Raw genomic sequence first — 23,082 nt, 5'->3', positions numbered from 1 at the left:
ATGAAGATGAGATTAATTTAACAAGTTAATTCCAAAGCTGAATGGGGGAGAAAATTAACAGGCATACAACTCAAAGTGAGACGCATCGCATTGCAATCAAAGAAAAGAGTATTGCAGTGAGCTAACAAACTGGAGCGCATAGGAAGAACTTTGTGTAAGGAGTGATCTGAATCTAGCATTTTACCTTATACTGTTTTATCAGGAAACTACTTTGCATTCTCAGGTTATAGCAACGTAACTTAAAAAGATAAAGGCATTTGGTCAGTTTCCTTTCTTCATCACTTGGAGATAGGGGAGTCATGTGAACTAATTCTAGTTTTACCAAAACCCCCACGAAAACGAAAAAAATTCTAGGATCATTAACAACCATTATTTTCAAATGCCAAGTTTGGGGGTGCAAAGGCAACAGTGGAGTTCCCAGAACACCTAAGGAATGTTTAAAAATTTCTTTCCCAAACAGGTGTGAGCAATTATGCAAGCATCATAAACATCTGCCTATAGCCTGCCTGAGAGCAGCCTCCCTGTTTGCATTTTGTTTCTACAAATCAAAGGATGCTGCGAGGGTCATTTCTGGGGCAGAGAAGCTGCACGCTACTTTACATATCCACACACAAAGCACCATCCTGAACCCGGAGGCATTTCCCATTATCTTCCTGGGTGTGAAGAAAATCTTGAAGGACTTCTTAAGTGTGCTCTCACCACTCTAAGCAGCAGGCAGAATTTGGGTGGCCTTGCCGTGCTCCAGCCTCCTGCTGTTGGCTGCAATCTTTCTTGTAGACGCTGATGAAGGGCATGAGGGCAACTCTGACTTTAAATCTTCATAAAATAAAGACAACTGTGACTGAAGTTTAGTTTGGCCTGCTTACATAAGTGAAACAGGGCCACAGTGTTTTGCACACATTTTCTGCCCTCAGAAAAAGGAGACAAAGAGGTTAGCACTGCACTGGGGCAAAAGGACTCGGCTCCTCAGGTAGGTTATGGGGAGTTTTGGTTGTAATGAAAATAGATTTCATACTAAAATAATCTTTTTAGTGTTGGCTATAGGATCGGCTCATCTGAAGAGCAGAAAGTTAGCTCATGATGAAACAGTAGGGGTCTTTCTTTGTGACTTTTGACATAATTCACCAAACAGCTCAACTTGACCAAATCAATTGGTGTATATATAAACACTTAAACAATTAGATGCCTTTCTTTAAACAAAAGCCAGCTGTATAAGCATCTACTAATTAGCCATGTTGCACTTCTTGAGTTCTTTTGTGTTTTATTGACTCATCTCTTCATGCATATTATGGCCATATAGTTGATTTCATTAAGGCTGAGCATAGCGAATGCCTGTAATCCCAGCACTTTGGGAGGCCGAGGCGGGTGGATCACTTGAGGTCAAGAGTTCGAGACTAGCCTCGCCAACGTGGTGAAACCCCCGTCTCTACTAAAAATACAAAAATTAGCCAGGTGTAGTGGTGGGTGCCTGTAATCCCAGCTACTCAGAAGGCTGTGGCAGGAGAATTTCCTGAACCTGGAAGACGGAGGTTACAGTGAGCCGAGATTGCACCATTGCACTTCAGCCTGGGTGGCAGAGCAAGACTCCATCTCCAAAAAGAAAAAGAAAAGAATAGCATTCTTATCTTGCTGGAAGAAAATAAGTATATTTGAAACAATCTGAAAATAGTTTTATTTTATCTTATTTATGTATTTATTTATTTTATTTATTTTTTTTTTTTTTGAGACGGAGTCTCGCTCTGTCACCCAGGCTGGAGTGCAGTGGCGGGATCTCGGCTCGCTGCAAGCTCCGCCTCCCGGGTTCACGCCATTCTCCTGCCTGAGCCTCTCCGAGTAGCTGGGAGTACAGGCGCCTGCCACCACGCCTGGCTAATTTTTTTTTTGTATTTTTAGTAGAGACGGGGTCTCACCATGGTCTTGATCTCCTGACCTCGTGATCCGCCCGCCTCGGCCTCCCAAAGTGCTGGGATTACAAGCGTGAGCCACCGCGCCCGGCCAATAGTTTTATTTTTAAAAAAATATGTATTTGTTCGTATTAGAAAACATTTTTGCTGATTTTGAAATTAATATGGGTTATCATTTGGAGCATTTAAAATTGCAGAAAGAAAAAACTTTAATTAACTGAGAATATCACCACCAATATTTATAAATAAACTTTTTATTTTAAAAGTCTTAGATTTACAGAAAAATAGCCTGCACTCAGTTTCCCTTGTTATTATCTTACATTAGTATAACACATATATTTATTACATTTATTGAACTCATATTGATACATTATTATTAACTAAAGTCCATACGTTATTCATACTTCTTTTGTTTTTACCGAATGCTCTTTGTCTGTTCTAGGAGTCCATCTAAGATATCACATTACATTTAGTTGTCTTGTCTCCTTGGGCTCTTCTTTAGCTGTGACAGTTTCTTACTTCCCTTGTTTTTTTCTTCTTGGTTTTTAGAGTTTTTGAGATGGAGTCTCGTTCTATTGCCCAGGCTGGAGTGCAGTGGCACGATCTCAGCTCACTGCAACCTCCACCTCCAGGGTTCAAGAGATTCTTCTGCCTGACCCGCCAGAGTAGCTGGGATTACAGCCGCAAATCACCACGCCCAGCTATTTTCTGTATTTTTAGTAAAGATGGGGTTTCACCATGTTGGCCAGGCTGGTCTTGAACTCCTGACCTCAGGTGATCCGCCTGCTTCAGCCTCCCAAAGTGCTGAGATTACAAGCGTGAGCCACTGTGCCCAGCCAGTTTCCTTGGTTTTGATGACCTTGAGAGGTTTGAGGAGTCTGCTCACATATTTTGTGCAGTGTCCCTCAGATGAGATTTGTCTGATGTTTTTTTCACCGTTACACTAGAATTATTTATTTAGGGGAGGAGAACCACAGAGGTAAAATGCCATTTTCATCACACTGCATCAAGGATATATATGTCTTCAACATGACTCACCCTATATCAGCACAATAAGGTTAAGGTCTTCACTTATTAGTGAAGACTGACAAACACTACCCTTTTCCCCCACTTCCATACTGTTCTTTTTGGAAGGAAGTCACCATGCATAGACCACACATGAAGAATGGGAAGTTATGCTATACTTTCTTGAGGGCAGAGTCTCTACATACAATACTTGAAATTATTCTGCATGGAAAATTTGTCTATTCAACTTTTTAAATTTATTCAATAATTTATTTATATCCACCTCAATATAAATGGACTCACGGATATTTATTTTATACTTTAGGTAATAATCTTATACTAGTTTATTTTCTTGAACAAATTGTTCCACCTCTGGACATTGAGAGTGCTTTCAATTGGCTCCTATGATCCTTTAAACATCCCCATCACTGTGAATGGGTTTTTGATTTATAGGTTTTGTTGTGGTTGTTTTGTTGTTGTTTTTGCTAACTTATTTTCTTGGTTCCAGGCTCATCTTGAATATTTCCAGCCCAGTTATGGAGTGAGCCATTTCTCCCAGTTATCTTGGTTCCTTTGATTGGAGAATATTAGAAACCAATATCATGGTGCTAATGCATTTGTTGCTAAAGGATTATCTTTCTTTGAGACCCTGTCAGCTGACAGAGCAAGGAAATATGTGTGTGTGTGTGCCAGATGATGTATACACACATATCTCTAGGTATCTCCTTATGTAATAACTATGTCTATATTCAGCTAAACATGAGTTTATAGTGATGTCTCTAACTCTAATCCATTACCATATAAATCATTCTGGCCTCATCCCCTTAATTCTCTGTAACCTTCCACTCCAACAATGAGAAAACAGGCTTACACTCTCCATTTACTTAATAGTTCCTCTGCAGTGTACACATATAGTTGTATCACAATTGTTAACTCATACCTTCTTGAGAAAAAATCTTTATCAAATAGAGTGCAATACTTATGTACAGCTTCTTTTGAATTTAGTCTTATACAATGCACAAAGCACTTCCGCCTCCACACACACACACACCAAATTCAGTAACATTGTGTCATAGGTTTGTAATGCAGTTAGATTGTTTTGTCGCATTCTGCATTTCATCCTGGAATATCCCAATTTTCTAAAAGAGTTTTTTAAACTTGCATTCATTAAGGTTTATTCTTTATGTTTTATGGATTTTGATGAATGCATTATGTATTTGATGAATACATAATATGATGTATTCACCATCACAGTATCATAAAAATAATTGTGTACCACCCTAAAAAATTCCCTATACTTCACCCATTGAACTCTCCCTCTCTCCTGTCAAGGCACTGGTCACCTATAATTTACTACTTTTATAGTTCTGCCTTTTCTAGACTATTACATAATTGGACAAGGACAGTATATAGCTTTTTCATGCTGTTCCTTCAATGAACAGTATGTATGTAAAGTTCTTCTATGTCTTTTCAGGGCTTGATAGTTCATTTCTTCTTATTGAAAGTTATTTCACTGTCACAGTGCACCACAATTTGTTTATTCATTAACCTAATGAATTCACTTATTCATTCATCTTGATTTCTTCCAGTTTTTGGCAAACATGAATAAAGCTACTATAAACATTCACATACAGATTTTTGTGTGGATCTAAGTTTTTTAATCAGTTGGGTAAATACCTAGGAACACCTTATCCCATTGTAAAACTATGTTTAGCTTTGTAAGAAACTGTCGATCTGTCTTCCAAAATGACCATACTATTTTATATTCCCACTAGCAATGAATGAGAGTTTATGTTGTTCCATATTTTTGCCAGCAGTTGATACTGTCAGATTTTTTTTATTTTAGTCATTCTTATATTTATATAATAGTAATTGTTTTAATTTGAAATTTCCTTATGATAAATGATGTTGAGCATCTTTAAATATTATTTGCCATTTATATATCTTCTTTGATGAGGCATCTCCCCCCACCCCAACTTTTCTCTTCTATAGTCCTACTTTGGTTAACTTAGATTTTTTTGTTTTATATAAATTGTAGAATCAGTTTGTCAATAGCTACAAAAAAGATTAATGGGATTTTTATTGGGATTGAGTGAACTATGTAATAAGTTGAAAAAAATTGACATCTTAACAATATTTAGTCTTCCGGTCTATGAAGACAGAATATTTCTCCGTTTGCTTAGATCTTTTTGATTTCTTTCATCATAAGTTTAAGTTTTCTGCATATAGATTCTGTATTTTATTTGTACCTAAATATTTTATATTTTTGGTAATTGTAAATGACATTTGTTTTTAGTTTCAAATTCCAGTTGATTATTACCGATATAAAGAAAAACAACTGACTTTCATATTAACCTTGTATCCTGAGACCTTGCTATATTTGTTTATTAGTTCCAGGAAAGTTTTTTGTTTTGTTTTTGTCAATTTTTTGGGATTTTCTATATAAATAATCAAGTCATCTACAAACAAAAAGACATTTTATTTCTTCCTTCCCAATCTGTATGTTTATTTCCCTTTCTTGTCTTATTGCACTAGCTAGTACTTTCAGTACAATGTTGAATAGGAGTGGTGGATAGGTACTTCCTTGCCTTGTTCCTGATCTTAGAGGGAAAGTATTCTGTTTTTCATCACTAAGTACTATGTTACCTATACAGTGTTTAATAGATGTTCATTACCAAATTGAGGACGTTCCTTTCTATTCCTAGTTTGCTCAGAGTTTTTATCACAAATGTATGTGGATATTGTCAAATGCTTTTTATGCGTCAACTGATGTGATCATAAGATTCTTCTTTAATCTGCTGATGTGGTAGATTACACGAGTTAGTTTTTCAAATGTTAAATCAGCTTTGCATACCTGCAATAAGTTCAACTTGTCAGGGTATATAATTCTTTTTATATATTCTCGGATTAGATTTGTTAAGAATTTTTGTGTCTTAGTTCAAGAAGAGTCTATCATTTTTTGTATTTTATTCATCTGGTTTTGGTATCAGGGTATTGGTGCCTAATAAATTAAGTTTGTAAGTGTTCCCTCCTCTTCAACTTTCTGGTAGAATTTTTATAAAACTGGTATTATTTTTTCCCTAAATACTTGGTAGAATTTACCAGGGAAACCATTTGTGCCTAATTTTGAGATTTTTTAATATGGTGCAATATAAGTGTGCTAGTTCAGTGTTTTAAATATAGCTCATTAGTTTTCACAGCATGACTTCCTTCATGAAATGATCTTGGCATCCTTGCTGAAATTTAGTTAACCATAGATACACTGGTTTTTTTCTGGATTCTTTATTTTATTGATGTATATGTTTATTCTTATGTCAATATACACAGTCTTAATTACTATTGCCTTCTAGACAATAGTTTTTGCTGTTTTTTTAGATTCTGTATTCTACAACCTTGTTGAATTTATTAGTTATAATTGTCTTTTAGTGGATTCCTTAGGATATACAAGATCATATCATTTGCAAATATAGTTTTACTTATTGCTTTCTAATGTGAATGCTTTTTATTAACTACTTTTTCCAATAGAGACCTTAACACATAAGTCACAGTTATTTTAAGTTACACGTGTGATAACTTTAACTCCTGTCATATCTAAGTGTGGTTCTGATGTTTCCTTTACCTCTTCAGGCTGTGTTTTTGCTTGCTTTTTGGCATGCCTTGTGATATTTTGTTGAAAGCCAGATATATCGTATCACGTAATAGGAATGGAGGTAAATAAGCCATTAGTGTGATGATTCATTTTAATCGGACTAGGAATTAGGCTGTCTTTGATATTAATTATAACTGCAGATGTCAGTCTTTAAATTCCTCTTGTGTCCCTGTTTTCATCTCCCACCTTGACTTTGGGCTTCCCTAAATACTCGTCCTCAGAGAGAGTCTGTGTCTCGCAGCTCTTTCCACCGTAATCCACGGTTGTTATACTGAAGGCCTGGTGGTATTGTGGTCAAGTGAGAAGAAAGTTTGTGTTCTATAGTTTTATATTTAAATCTAGTTCTTTCACTGTGCCTCTTTCTCTGTTCTATGACCTGAAGTGTTTCTACGGTGGTATCGTTTTATGTTGTTGTTTTGTTTTGCCTGATTTTTGAAGAGACAGGATGTCTAGAAAGGACTAGAGAGGGAAGAAATTCCTTCTCCCAGCTAGAATAAAGCTCTGGTAAAGACTTTTTCCCTGGATAGTAAACTTTTGTTATGAAGAATCCTCTGAGTGTATTTCACAAGGATAGTCTTTCCTTCTCTTACCAGAGACATAAGGCAAATCATTCTTGGATCTTCACCATGAGAACCTGCTGGATTTCCTGAAAGTAAAACTCGCCAATGTATGGGGTCATCCAAGATGGTGGCCCCCAGGAGTTTCTCATTCTCACATTAGTCCACACTCCACCTGCAGTAGTTTGTTGAAATTATCAATTAGATGTTTTACCAGTTTACGGCTCCAGATGATTCTGTTCCAGGTAAGCAAGTATCAGCTGTGACTCTCAAACATTTGTCTTTCTCTCTAGATTTCAGAGTAGCAGTTTGCCCGGCAACTTCAGTTCTCAATTGGGTCAGTTTGTTCCACTATTTCTTCTTGTAAGAATGGGAGGGATAACTTACAAGCTCTTTACATATCAAAGCTAAAACCAGAAGGTGCACTATTAATATTCTGATAAATATGATTTATGTTTTTATGTGCATATTTTACAAGTTTTACCCATTGTTTTTACAACTAAGATCAAAGTATGTAATCCTTTATTGATCTGCTTTTTTCCCATTTAACAAAATATTGTGAACATTTTTCCATATATACCTATTTATCTGTGCTACAAATTTTAATGATTGCTTGCATTCCACATGTGGCTTGTTAAGAAAAAATACACAAAACATAAATATGGCAAAAAGCTGAGCCCTTTCTATGTTAAATCAGGCAAAAGCCCCCCATAAGATTATCTATAAAGATAAAATGTATTCAACTTACCTTTTACTATTTAATGAAGATTCCAGAATTAGTAAAGTTAAATGTTAACCTGTGGAATTTTTCCTGAGATGTAAATATTTTCTTTCCAAGGGGAACACAACTCCAAAGTTTAGGGTTTATTGCCCTTTAGGATATAAGCTGGTTTTATAACTGAACCAACATTATTATACTAATATTCATTTATTAAATTGTTAGTAAATACTCCTCAAATGCTCTTTGAGCTAGTCTTATCATCTTATAGATTTCCTCATTAATTAATAAGTAGAATAAAATCTTTAATATGCAGTCATGTATTTGCACGAGATTCTTAATTTTACATTTCTGAAAATTACTTTTTTAGCATGGCTTACTAATATTTATGTAACTGTTCCTTAATTTGGAGGGCATTAGGTTTTCCCTATGTTTGGTATTAGAAATAGTATTGTGATGAACAAAACTTATAAAAAAAATATATAATTTTTTAATTTTAACTTTTAAGTTTAGGGGTACATATGCAGGTTTCTTATATAGGTAAACTTGTGTCATGGGAGTTTGTTGTACAGGTTATTTCATCACCCAGGTATTAAGCCTAGTACCTATTAGTTATTTTTCCTGATCCTCTCCCTCCACCCACCTTCTATCCTCCAACAGGCCCCAGTGTGTGTTGTTCCCCTCTATGTGTCCATGTGTTCTCATCATTTAGCTCCCACTTTTAAGTAAGAACATGTGGTATTTGTTTTTCTGTTCCTGCCTTGGTTTGCTAAGGATAATGACCTCCAGCTCCGTCCATGCTCCTGCAAAGAACATGATCTCATTCTTTTTATGGCTGCATAGTATTCCATGGAGGTATATGTACCACCCAAAATATGCATAATTTTCCTCATCTCTGATAGGAATCTATCTTCTTTAAGATAGACTCCTAGAAGTATTATTTCTGAATCAAAGAAGAGTCTTAATTTTTTAAATCATGTTGTTTAACTTTTAAAATCAGCTGCTTAATTTTTTAAATCACTCACTAATGTGAGTGCAGCTGGAGTGTGGACTAATGGTACAATCCTCTTGCCCTTCAAGAGGATGTACCAATTAATCCTCTCAATCACAGGGTATTATAATAATGCCCTAACACTTATCTCCACCCTCCCAACAATAAACATTTTATGTATTTTAAACATTTGAACATTTTGTAGACATAAGGTCTAGCTGTTTGCTTTACATTTTTGTTTACTAAATTGATTACCACTGAGGTACATATTCTTCGTATATTCTGGAGTTTTTGCCCACCTATTTGTATCTATTTGAGAATTGCAGATTTATTGTTCATTACCCATTTTCCTGGTAAGATACTTGTCTTTGATTCACTGATTCATAAAACTATATATCTTCTGATATCTGGTTGCAAAGGTTCATCATAGTGTGCTTATTGTTTCTTAATTTCATTTATGGTGTGTTTTGGGTATACAGAAGTTTTTATATTTTATGTAGTCAAAATTATTTTCTGCTTTCCTTTGTATTTCGGAAATGTCTATATATTTACTCATATTTACTTATAAATCTTATATTTACTAATATAAGATTGTCAATACTGAATTTTCTAATTGTCTAGTAATTCCATTTTCTGCATTAACTCTGTAATATGTCTGCAACTTATTTTGGCATAACATGCAATGTAGATATATATATAATAGATATATTTTTTCGAATTGTATATATCGTATAGATATATAAAATTTTTTCAAACTGTTAACCAATTTCCTAAGAATTGATATTAAATAATCCTTTATTTTTTTCTGATATGAAATAGTGACTTTTAAAGACACGATATTCTTATATATAAATGTTGTGTCTAATATCTATTCCGCTCTCCAAAGCATGTCTATTCTTGCACCGATACCCACTGCTTTAATTAACTATGTAGTACTTTTTAACAACTGCAGTGCAATTCTTTTCTTGTATATCTATTTTTTTATGTTCCTGCCTACACATTTCTCTACATAAACTTTAAAATTTGACAATTTTTTATTTTAATTGAAATTACGGTCTTAAAATTAACTGGGAACAGTTGTTAACTTGGGAAATATTGAACATTTCTCTTCAGGAACATAACATGTTCCTTTTATTAGACTCATCTTTAATATTCATCAGACACATTTTTTGGTTGTCTTCATTGATGGTTCCACACAGTTTTTCTTGGATTTGTTACTAAGTAGTTTATATTTTGTTGTTTTGAAAGCCTAGAATATAGCAATTTTTACATATTCTATAGTCATTTCCAAACTAAATGTGTTTTCTTTGGTTACAAGTCCAAGATTAGATATGTATGTATTAAGTCAGTCTTTTGAGTTCTCGAATTCTCTGTATCTTATCTCTTTTATCTACATGATATGGCTCAAAGATAATTTCACAACAATTTTAGGCCTGATATTTATAGTCATATGTGTCTCCTCGTTGCTCCAAGGCAGGTATTATATCAGGATAGGTCTTAATCGAAGATCAGAACCCTGGCTGTACTTTATAATCATCTGAGTAGCTTTTTTAAAGTATGAATTCCTGATTGCACATCCCAGAATGATACAAAAAGAACCTCTGCAAGTGAGGGCCTGGACTTTAGTATTTTTAAAAAGGTTTCACAAATGATTCTAAGGAACCAGAGTTTAAAAGCACTATCCTAAATAATTATAATAATGTAAAATTTACTAAATAATTCTACAGCCAATCACATATCACATTAACAAGCATATAAAATGCTGTCTGGATGCTCAAAATATTTGCCTATTAAGCCAACATCAAGGTAGCCTGTGTATCTTGAAAGGTTTTAAAACACTGAGCTTTGGAAATCTGAGTTCTAATTATGAATCTCTAACAAGCTCTACCTTCAACTTGAATCGCTTTTTTGTTATACTCCTCTCCTCATTTTCATTTGTAGTGTCAGTGGGATGAACCAAAGGATCACTAGGAGAACCTCTAAGCTCAACCACTTAAAAACATTTCTACATCACTGATATATAAAAGCAACTCAAAAAACAAACAAAACAAATACAAATAGGGATCATATGAAGGTATGCAAATAGTAAGAGTCTTGCTTAGCCTGACAGTGAAGTTTAATATGGAGTTTCAAACTCAGATGCCTTCAGGGGCCAAAAAGTTAAAATCAATTTACAAAGCAGCCAGGTCTCAGAGATACATATGGTCCCCAACTTACGATGATTCAACTCAGGAGTTTGCAACTTAACATAGTACAAAAGTGATGCACATTCAGTAAATTGTACTTTGTGAATACCCATACAACCATTCTGTTTTTCACTTTCAGTACAGTTTTCAATAAATTACATGAGATATTCAACATTTTATTATAAAGTAGGCTTTGTGTTGGATGATTTTGCCCAATTGTAGGTAAACGTTAAGTGTCCTGAGCATGGTGTTTTGTTTGTTTGTTTGTTTTAAGATGGAGTTTTGCTCTTGTTGCCCAGGCTGGAGTAGTGCAATGGCACAATCTCAGCTCACTGCAACCTCCACCTCCCAGGTTCAAGGGATTCTCCTGCCTCAGCCTCTCGAGTAGCTGGGATTACAGGAACCTGCCACCACACCCGGCTAATTTTTTGTATTTTTAGTAGAGACAGGGTTTCACCACATTGGCCAGGCTGGTCGCAAACTCCTGACCTTAGGTGATCCACCCGCCTCGGCTTCCCAAAGGGCTAGGATTACAGGTGTAAGCCACTGCACCCAGCCCTGAGCATGATTAAGGTAGGCTAGGCTAAGCTGTGATGTTCAGTATGTTAGGCATATTAAATGCATTTTTTACTTAATGATATCTCCAACTTACAATGGGTTTATTGAAACATAACCCCATTGTACATAGCGGAAGATCTGTATAGGGTTTATTGTCAACTTTAAGATTTATGCAATGTCTAAAGATATTCCAATTCAATTATGTAGACCAGTAGTCCCTAGAGCAGGGTGCGTTTAACCCAGTGGCTACACCAAACCACCCATTGGGCTGCACTAAAATAATAAGCTTTATTAATATTTAGTATGTGGATAGACAGTAATGAATATAAAAATTTATAAATTAGAATGCCTGTATTTGAGAAGGATACTCAAAACTTTTTCACTCATTTGATACATGATTTTAACAGAATATTTGAACACCAATGATATGAATCGGTTGCTTATCCTTGAAGAAGTTACTTTAACTTCCCTGAACTCCAAAGTCAATTGTAAAATGGGACTAATAACAAAACTTTCCTTGTATGACTATGGTGAGATTTAAATGAGAAAATGCATACAACTCTCAATCCATATTAGATACTATTATAACCAATTAGTGTCCAAATTAGCTCTCCTATGCCCTGCTGCAACCATTTCTCATCTGGCTTTCCTAATTCAAACCCTTCTGCTATATTAAGTCTGTTAACACAATTATTTATCTAGATCACTGCCTAAACATGTCACCATCCTGCTTAAAACACACTCTTGTTCATGCACACATGTGCACACCTACACACACAGATCAGTAGTTGGTTTGCCACTGCCTATATAGACAGCAAACTCAATAGCAAACCCAGCAGTCAAGACCATTCACAAACTGGCCCTTCTCAACTTTTCAGACTATTGTGTCAGCACTCATTGATACAAACTCGTGGTTACAATGGCCCACTGGCACCAGACTCTGCTTTCTTCAATGTTACAAGCATTTTGTTCGTCTCTTTGGTGAACTCCTTTCCTCTGCATTCCCCTCCCCACCTGACCAACAAAGTCCCACTATTTATGCTTGTTGGTTATTTAATATTCCCAGAGTATATCCAGTAGTAATAGGAGTAGAAAAAATAGAATGTTTTTAAGATGCCTTGGAAGACATCAAAACTTGCCAATTATGACAAGCCAAATGAGGAGTTGCCACGAGACTTAAGCTGAGGATTCACCAAGCTTAAAACTATCCAGGTTGATATGATTACTGTCCAGTGGAAGCTACACCTGGAAGCAAGAGAAAGACAAGGCATGGGAAAAAGAACAAAGCAGGGAAGAGGAAATACTATTTCTATTAAAAAGAAACAATGGAGGCTACTTACTGAGTAGGCTAGATGTTTGATGATCTGTAAGTCATTCAGTGATTCTTAGTCTTTCCTCCTCTGTCACACTGAGGGAGCTGAAATTGAAATATATGAGATTCAGATTTTAACATTCTGTTATACTCTCTACAAAGAGATAAAAAGTATACGTTTATGTTGTTGTTCACATTTAACCTACTCTGTGCATGTGTATTTAACCCTGAAATCAAAAGGAGGATGTTTACATCCTTTATACTTTGGACATAGAAACTCTCTACACTGACCTAAATAAAATAAGTGCCATGTAAATATCTGAGTAACAGGAAAGCAATTATCCTCTCACGGTGAAGACAGAACTGCAATAAATAGATATTCCAGATGGGAAGTTATCCTGACTTAATCTTCACCTCTTCTTTATTACCCAGGAGGACTAGGTTGCCATTCCAATTAGATTCCTTTATTGTAAGGATATACAGGTGTTTTTTTGGTTTACGTAGTTTGTGTGTTACTCCTTAAGAATCATTTGAATATTATATTTCTATAAACAAAATTATTTGAAATAAACCAGAAGCTCTCACTGTGCAAAGAAAACTTGTGATGGATTGCTTTGTGAAATAAGGAAACTTTGGTATGATAGATACTCAGGGGTGTCTGAATATCGGGCTTTTTAAAAGTTTAAAACATCTAGAAATGCATGTATAAATATAAATGATAACATAAATTGTGCATATAAATATAAATGTATATAAGGCAGAAGAGGTGAAATGAAAGTAGTCATCTAAATCTGCATGTGCCGTCCAATATGGTAGCCACTAGCCACATGCGGCTATTGAGACTTGAAATATGGCTGGTCCAAACTGAGATGGATTATTAAGTGAAACACGTACACAGTATTTTGAAAACTTAATACTAAGAAAGGTAAAATACCTTATTAATAATTTTATATTATATCTTGAAATAAGATTTTTATATATTGGATTAATAAATTATTAAAATTAATTTCACTGTTTTATTCTTTAATGTGGCTACTAGAAAAATTAAAATGACATATATGGCTTATATTGCATTTTTATGGACAATGGTAACTAAAGGCCTTCAATATGGAGTTCTACCTAGAGAAATGCATGCACGAGACCTCTACACCTGTATTCGTCACAGATACAGAAAGATGGAAATTACGGATTGTGAGCAACTTATTTTCCTACTTAAATAGATTTTGTTTTTTCTATTTCAAACTGAGCATCTAATTTAGAATGGATTCCCCTGATGACATTTACCCCAAAATTTTATATGTAGATAAGATAAAAATATTGTCAGTAATGTTGAAAGCCTTTCTTCATTAAAAGATTTTCTAGCTGCACTCAACATGAGCTTTATATAGCCTACTTAGAAAAGAAAGTACTTAAGTAGCAGAATGTACAAAACAAACAAACAAAATGCAAATATTGCAAGTACAGAAGTGGCTTCAGTTATCAGGCAATACTTTGCTGCATCTGAAGTCAAAGATATACATGCTACTTTAATTAGTGATTGAACCAGAAGTAGGAGTTTTAATCTGGTTTAAAGACTGATGTTCTTTCATTAAAAAAAAAAAAAAGACAAAAAACAACTTTTCCTTGAAAAGTTCTGAGCCTACTGCTTAAAAAATGATCTGGCTTGACTTAGACATACAAATTTTTCAAGGACATTAATATTCTTTTGTATAATACTTTTGAAGTGGGACAGCTATACTAATACATGGGGCTGAAATTTTTAAATCCCCATGAGACTTTTCTCACAAAGGTTTAGAGCTGTAACTAATTAGAAATAAAAGATGCCTATGGAGATTCAGGTTCTCAATAAAACTGTCCTGATAGCGAAGACATTTTGGAAGACAAAACTTTGTTTTTCTCTATGCCTGTTGTTTCCTGTAATGACTGGTAATAAAACAGAAGGAAACACATTTTAGCCCTAAGACACATCTGGAAATAATATTTCAAATAATCTTCCTATGGGTCTTCCCGAATGGATTTTAAGCACCCTGGTGACCTACTTCCCTTACTTCTGGAAACTCTCTAGATGAAATCAGAAGATTATTGACAGTACTGTGATGTCCTTGGGGTCTGAGAAAAATAAATATGCATTCCTCTTCTTTAAAACTCACCCATGTTCATAGCAACACTATTCACAATAGTCAAGAGTCAGAAGCAGCCCACGTGTCCACCAATGGATAAATGGATAAACTAAATGTGGTGTGTACCTGCAAAAATATTATTCAGCCTTAAAAATATGGAAATTGTGACACATGCTACAACTTACATCAATCTTGAAGACATTATGCTAAGTAAAATAAGCCAATTACAAAAAGACAAATACTATATGATTCCACTTGTATGAAGTATCAAGACTAGTCAAATTAATAGAAAAAGGAAGCAGAAAGGTGGTTGCCAGGGAGTGAGGAGACAGGGGAATGGGGAGTTACTGTTTAATGGATATAAAGTTTCAGTTTTGCAAGATGGAAAAGTTCTGAAGATTGGTTGCATAACAATGTGAATATACTTAACACTACTGAACCATATGCTTTGAAATGGTTAAAATGGCCAATTTCACGTTATGTGTTTTTTATTACAATTTAAAAATTTTTTAAATAAAAAAAATCTTCAGCAGTAGTATCTTCTTTCTTTAATTCGACTATTTGACTGATTGGGTCAAGAATACTTATGCTGTTCAGAAGACAGCAAAAATCCACTTGAGCAAAAAGGTTCATAGAGTATTCAGTGTTGCAACTCAAGGGCATTAGAGACATCTAGCCACCATCGTGCATGCAGGAGTGAGGTGCAGGGAGGCAAAGTGGCTTTGACCTAAGACCATGTAGTTAATTTGCAGTTCAACCAGTGCAAAAAGGTAAATTCCTTCACGTCACAATACACTGACTTCTTACATATCTCAGTGAACCAGTAAATTCTCTTGAAAAACATATTATTATGAATGTTTTTTAAAAAATGAAAAAACAACTTATGTGTTAATCATTGCTGAGGTCTTATTTTCATCAACTGATTGCTTGTTCCAAAGTTCTTTAGCAAATGTGAACAGAATGAAATATAGAAATGAAGTATCATTAGCATACGACTTCTCTGAATGTCTAGATTTCAGCAATTCATTTTTTCTCGTTTTGGTCTTTAACACTAATATGCATGGCTACTGAATCATTTGTTCAGAAAGCTGCAAAATTGTGAGAAGGGCTACGGTGGGATTTGTGTGAATTGCATGTCTAAAAGGACAGTTTTCTTAAGATGTGTGATTAACCATAATTACTTATGCAGAATATCTTTATAAAGAGATTGAGGCAAAATACAAAGAAATCGATAATGGGGAAAGCATTCACTATTAGAGCTTCCTCTTTATTATTCAGAATATTTAGATGATGCCTTCTAATTCTAAAACTTCTAATCTATCTCCACTGCATTCTGCACCCAGCCTTCCAGAAAGCCAGGCTTGCCTAACCACTGACAAACATAACTCTTTCATACTTCCTTCTCTTTCATTGAGAAGAACAACAAAAATTCCCAATGTTCACAACCAATGTTGACCACAATGATCACATTCTCTTTCTATTCCAGATGAGTTGTGACTTATAAGAATATGTTCAAAGTGGCTTTTGCTTTTAATTTGGTCAGTCTCTTGAGTGCAACATCTCAGTAATATTATTATTGTTGTTGCTCAAAGGTATCGTTACAACTTTTTATAACTGCAGCTCCCCACCTATCAATCAAAAGCTACCTGAGTGTGCTACAGTGAACTCAGAGGAAGGCACCATGGAATATTTCAAATCATTGAGGGGACACTGCAGTACTTGGTTGCAGGAAACGTGGATGCCACACAAACTACTAGCTCCAGGGAGTTGGTGGTGTTAGTGGGAGTTAGTTTCAACATTAACTAACACTATATTTATTAGATGACACCATATTTTTGTGTAGCTGGGTATTCAGAGGTTGTTGTAATATAAATCAAGTACTATGCAAAATTTAATGTAGACCAAGAAATGAGGGTAGCATTGCCTAGTTTGAGTCCAAGGTTTGGGAAGTTATGCAGTATGCAACAGGTACGCATATCCTATTAGTAAATAGCTGTGGTTATTTAATAATAAAATAACAATAGTATTTTTTTCTGTATGTATGTATTATTTTTTCACATGGCTACTAAAGTTGTTAGAACATAAATATACATTGACTTGTTTGGACGTAAGCATTTAATAAACAATTGTTAGGTATATATTTTGCTCCGGGGTCACCATGAACTGAAAAAGTTTGGGAACTTCTGCTCTAAAAGGTCCGAGCATTGATATTGTGGTAATTTGAAATGTTTGAGTCTCCACAAATAACTTCTATGGAATACCTGCTTGTTTTATACCAGATTATTGATGCCCCAACCCATCTTATTATTTAAAAAGTTGGACAACAGCAGGGAATGAAAATCTACTTAGAAATACCAGTGCTAAATGATTAAATGGCCTCCAACCTAAACTTGAATAGATTCCTTGTTTACATGATGGTTGTAAAGCTTGTTAAAGAATTGATCCTTTTTTTGAAACCATATACTGAAGAGCTCTTATTCTATTTTAAAGCAAAGTACAAGAACCCTCTAGCCTTAGCATTCCTGACCTTGCCAAAATGCATCAGCAAGTGAACATCAATGGTGCCCCTCACAATCATCTCTCAGTGAGGGGTGTTTCCAAGCAAGCACCTTCAGGTAAAAATTTTCATTACTTTACACTTTTTCTTGGAAACCAGGTTTCCAGGATCCCAAGTATGATTACAATGTCATGATGAAACCCATGGGAAGAGGTCACGTATCGGTTTTATGCATCACTATCAAAGCCAAGGGAAGTGATTTTGGACTTTCTGGTGTAATATTATTAATCAGTTTCCTGATTACGTAACACATTGAAATGCTTGAAATGCCCCTAATTTGATTTAAAATTTCCCCTATTACAATCACACTTATGTACCAGTTGGTTGCAATACATGTTCTATAGGTAGTGATCAATTTTGATCATGTTTATCTTTTGACTTTCTAATCTAACTTTACACACCTTTGTCTTTTGCTAAAAGTGACCTCAAATATATTGAGAAAAAGTAGAGTAATAAATTCTGGTAAAAAAAATTATGGTGAAGCTTATTTGGACTTTCTTGAAGTAATTTAGCAATTTTGCCAACAACATTAATTTCACGTCATTCAACATGTTCCTACATGTTCAGTAATAGTAGCTAGTAGCTGAACTGTGGGACAACTTTTCGAGACCTGTCTTAATTATCTCCATCCACAATTAGCTAATGACCAACAGACAAATAAGAATGTATCCTAGATGTTCCTTTGCCTGTAGCTAGTCTTCATTCATTATACCCTAAGAGGTTTTCCTTGTTAAAAGCCATGTGGCTGGAACAGATGGTCTGCGTGTGTTAACTCCATCTTCATCAGCATTGAGGACATTTCTGTTGGGGTGACTTGACAGTAGCAGAGTCTTCAGGAGTCTTTACAGCCATCTGGCATTGATTTTTCAGCTTTAACCCCTGAGGTTTCATGACTATGTCAACATGAAGGAAGTAATAAGTCTCTGGCCACTGCAGTTGCTGAAGTGAGTGACCAGAAACTTCTATGCCTACTAATGTAATGCAGAGATAATACTTTTTTTTTTTTTTTTTTTGAGACAGAGTCTTGCTTTGTCACCCATGATGGAATGCAGTGGCATGATCTTGACTCACTGCAATTTCCACCTCCGGATTCAAGCAATTCTCCTGTCTCAGCCTCCTGAGTAGCTGGGATTACAAGTACATGCCACCATGCCCAGCTAATTTTTGTATTTTTAGTAGAGACGAGCTTTCACCATATTGGTCAGGCTGGTCTCAAACTCCTGACCTCAAGTGATCCACCTGCCTCAGCCTTCCAAAGTGGGATTACAGGCGTGAGCTGCCACGCCCAGCCAGAGATAATCTTGAAATTGGTGCTGTCTCCTTAATAGTCAAAATATTATGACATTAAACTGAGAGCTTGTTTTATATTAATAGTTAACATCTAAACCCAAAAGACCTAAGTGCAACTGTAGCCCTTGAACTTCATAGCAGTGAAAGCTTGAGTAAACTACAAATATCCTGGACCTCAGTTTTATTGCATGTAAAACAGGAATAATATAAACACTTAAATCACAGAATGATTGGGAGACTAAATTCAAAAGTGATATTCAAAGGAGTTATAATTACGTGAGGGGGAAAGTGAGTAATCTGTTTGATTTTAGCATTTTATTGTGTTTAAGTTTCTGTTAGTATTTGAATGATTGTGAGTTACTAGTATAATTGTAATAGCTCAAGAACATTTTTGCAGTAGTAAAATCTTCTGTGGAAGGCAGACTTGTTTGCCACTTCCTTAACCCAACAGGCAAGTATGCATTTCCTTAAAAGTACCTTGGTAATATGGAACAAAAAGTTACTTTTTAGAGTGCCTCAAATACTTCATTCTTCTCATGAAGCTTTCATTCATGACATAACTTAACCTTCTTTTCTTCTAACCCAAAAAATTTGACTTCTGGAAAAATCTCTTCTCAATTTAAATTCCAATTTTTACTTCTATCTTTTTCTCTCAAAAGCTGAGAGATTTTATTTTTTTTTAGCTTTGTGTTTTCCTTAGTTGCTCTTAATTTGGTTTCATGCATAAAATATTCTGAAAATCACTTTCTTGATGAACATTAGTAAACATAAACAAAGAGGGAAACATCCCGAATACTCAGAATTTCCTCCTTCCACTGCCTTCCTCTTAGACAAACCACCCAGAGACAGATAGCTGCCTTATATAATTTCGGTAGAAAATGTCCAACCCTTATTTTTTTTAATTGCCTCAAGACTGACTCAGTCTGAGGCCTGCTTTGGATGCCACAGCAAACCATTCTGTTCCTGTCAGGATCTGGAAGAAAGGGGGTTTTTCCTCCCTGTCAGTTAATCCAAATCACTTGAATTACATTCTTCTCTTATTGCCGACTCTGCCTGGCAGATGCAAAGACATTGATAAGGACTGATCTCCTGCAATTGAATGAAATGAAGGTGCTTCTGTACTCTTAACATCAGCTTGGGCCCACTTTAGCTTTTGATTTAGTTTTAAGGAATGGTCCCTTTTTTGCCATCACTGTGTCAGAGTTTATTTTATTTTAAAATTTCTATCATAAAGAATTTCCTAACGGCACTTGTGTTGGCCAAATACTAAATAATTATTTAAGACAAGCCTTACATACAAAAAACAAGGATGTGTAGGGTTTTGAGTTTTCCCCCCGCCCTCACCCCCCACCCCCCACGATGCCCAAGCAGTTTGAGATACTGCTCATGTGACCAACTTCTACCAGTTTGCTTGGGACTATCTCTGTTTTAGCACCGAAAGACCAGCAACCCAAGGAACCCCTCAGTCGTAGGCAAACTGGGAGAGTTGGTCATCGTAGCACCACTGAACAGTGCAATTGATTTGGGCGATATTCTCCTTCTTTGAGATCGTAACTTTCCCTGAAATTGTTTCTACACAAAGCTCCTTTCATAGACATGAGCTCTGTATTCTGTAAGTTCAACTTGTTTAATAGTGACTTGAGGGCCGGGCACAGTGGCTCACCCCTATAATCCCAGTACTTTGGGAAGCCAAGGCGGGCGGATCACGAGATCAGGAGATAGAGACCATCCTGGCTAACACAGTGAAACCCCGTCTCTACTAAAAATACCAACAATTAGCCGGGCGTGGTGGTGGGGCCTGTAGTCCCAGCTACTCGGGAGGCTGAGGCAGGAGAATGGCGTGAACCCAGGAGGCGGAGCTTGCAGTGAGCCAAGATCTCGCCACTGCACTCCAGCCTCGGCGACAGAGCGAGACTCCGTCTCAAAAAGAAAAAAAAAAAAAAAAAAAAGTGACTTGAGGTCAGAGAACTCATTTTATAAATGAAGTGCCCCCTTCGTTTATAAAATGCTCTCTTTTTTCTAATTCTGAGCATCCTATTTTCATCTCTTTCCTTGTTGTATTCATTTATAAGCTTTGCTTGAAATCTGTTTTTATGAATTAATTTGATTGGTTTTAACTTAAGAAGTCAGTTCAAAGAGGAATAATAAATAATGCTATTTAAAATAATAACTACAGGAATGACCGGTGCGCGGCGCGCCGCGCCCGGAACCAGCAACGCGGCAAAGGGGTCCTGCACGTACCCGCGCGCGGCCAGGGAACGCTTGCTGAGGGCGCTGCTGTCGTTGGTGCTCTGTACCGCGCCTGCCCGACGCTCGCGGCTCCGGGGGCCCATGGCCAGAAGAGACTCAGGAATGGCAGTCTATTACGGTTGTGAGCCGCCCCTTGGTTAGCACAGGACACACCTCACGGATCTCGGTAGGGGGAAAAGCCACCCATGCTCCCGGACTTCCCTTTCCGCCGGCACTGTGCGTCACTTCCGGGAAGAGCGCATCTCGCCAACCAGAATTGAGGAGGGTGTAGCCAGTGCTAAGTTCGCTTGCGGCTGACCTTTGTTTTGAATGTCCTGAGTTCCGTTTGCCCCAGAATACGGTCCGCTACCGCTGTGGCATGAGTGTTAGGGAAGGCGGGTTGTCACGTTCTACAAGCCTTCCAGTCAAAAGGGAAACCTTGCCTAAGTCCTCGTAGTTGAGAAATCTCTGAGAGGTGGAAGCAAATACTGCACATGCGTGTTGGTCCCGTGAGGGAAACCAGCCAGTGGAGAGGGAGAGGTTGAAGGAACAGAAAAATGAGAAGATAACTCACTGTAGGCTGAAGTGGGAGGATCGCTTGAGTCTGGAAGCTTGAGACTGCAGCAAGCTGTGATCGTGACACTGCACTCCAGCCTGGGCAACAAAGTAAGATCCTGTCTCAAAAGAAAAAAAAAAGGGTGAAGCTGAACCCAGATCTACACATACAGCTAATCTTACCAAAAGGTGTGGAAGTAAAGCAATCTGAAGGAAATTCAGTACCATACAGTTTACTGACTGAAATACATCATATTGCTCATACCAAGAATAAGAGTGGAGAAGAACCATTTTTTTTTCCTGCTAAAATGATAGAGGCAGAAGAGCAACAGCCTTGCAAGACAGACTTCTATTTTGAATTGCCAAAAGTGATGTTTCCAAATGTTTCAAACTATTCATCAGCTTACTAGTAGCCCTGAAGATATACTAATGGTCACAAAAGATGTCATAAAAGAATTTGCAGATGACGGCGTCAAGTACCTGGAACTAAGGAGCACACCCAGAAGAGAAAATGCTACCAGAATGACTAAAAAGACTTATGTGAAATCTATACTTAAAGGTATAAAACAGTCCAAACAAGAAAACTTAGACATTGGTGTTAGGTATTTGATAGCAGTTGACAGAAGAGGTGGCCCTTTAGTAGCCAAGGAGACTGTAAAACTTGCCGAGGAGTTCTTCCTTTCTACTGAGGGTACAGTTCTTGGCCTTGACCTCAGTGGAGACCCTACTATTCCAAACCAAAAAAAAAGAAACACAAATACTCATGGATCTGCTTCCTGACAGAATCGGGCATGGAACATTTCTGTGAGGGAGGATCCCTGGATCTGGTGGACTTTGTGAGGCAACATCGGATACCACTGGAACTCTGTTTGACCTCAAACGTCAAAAGTCAGACAGTTCCATCTTATGACCAGCACCATTTCGGATTCTGGTACAGCATTGCCCATCCTTCTGTGATCTGTACTGATGATAAGGGTGTTTTTGCAACACACCTTTCTCAAGAGTACCAGCTGGCAGCTGAAACATTTAATTTGACCCAGTCTCAGGTGTGGGATCTGTCTTATGAATCCATCAACTACATCTTTTTTTCTGACAGCACCAGATCTGAACTGAGGAAGAAATGGAATCACCTGAAGCCCAGAGTGTTACATTTTTAAGCTATAATGAGGTGAACTACTTCTGAGTATGTGTTGCAATCAAGGTCCTGCCATATCCCACTTAGTAAAACAGTCCACCACTCCTTTGAAGCATAGCAGCCAAGTTCCTTGGGCTCTATCACCAGCACCTTACACATGGCAGGTACTCAGTAAATATGTGTCTTCAACTGACTCACAAGCTCTCAGGTGCTTACTGGGTGGGACTTGACTGTTCTTGCTAATTAAATCCCCATTCCACCAGTGACTATTGTGACTCAGCAGTCCTTCCCTATTAGTGATCATAAAATTTCAGGG

The 23,082-nt window shown here is 36.6% G+C and overlaps 1 pseudogene; it reads left to right on the top strand.

Annotated features, from left to right (window-relative positions):
- Nucleotides 1–21,939: 21,939 nt before the first annotated feature.
- LOC100587288 lies at nucleotides 21,940–22,788 on the top strand (annotated as a pseudogene).
- Nucleotides 22,789–23,082: the final 294 nt, after the last annotated feature.

The sequence above is a fragment of the Nomascus leucogenys genome, chromosome 1a, assembly GCF_006542625.1.
Source record: "Nomascus leucogenys isolate Asia chromosome 1a, Asia_NLE_v1, whole genome shotgun sequence".
NCBI classification, from domain to species: Eukaryota; Metazoa; Chordata; class Mammalia; order Primates; family Hylobatidae; genus Nomascus; species Nomascus leucogenys.
This window is presented reverse-complemented; position numbering and strand designations above follow the sequence as displayed.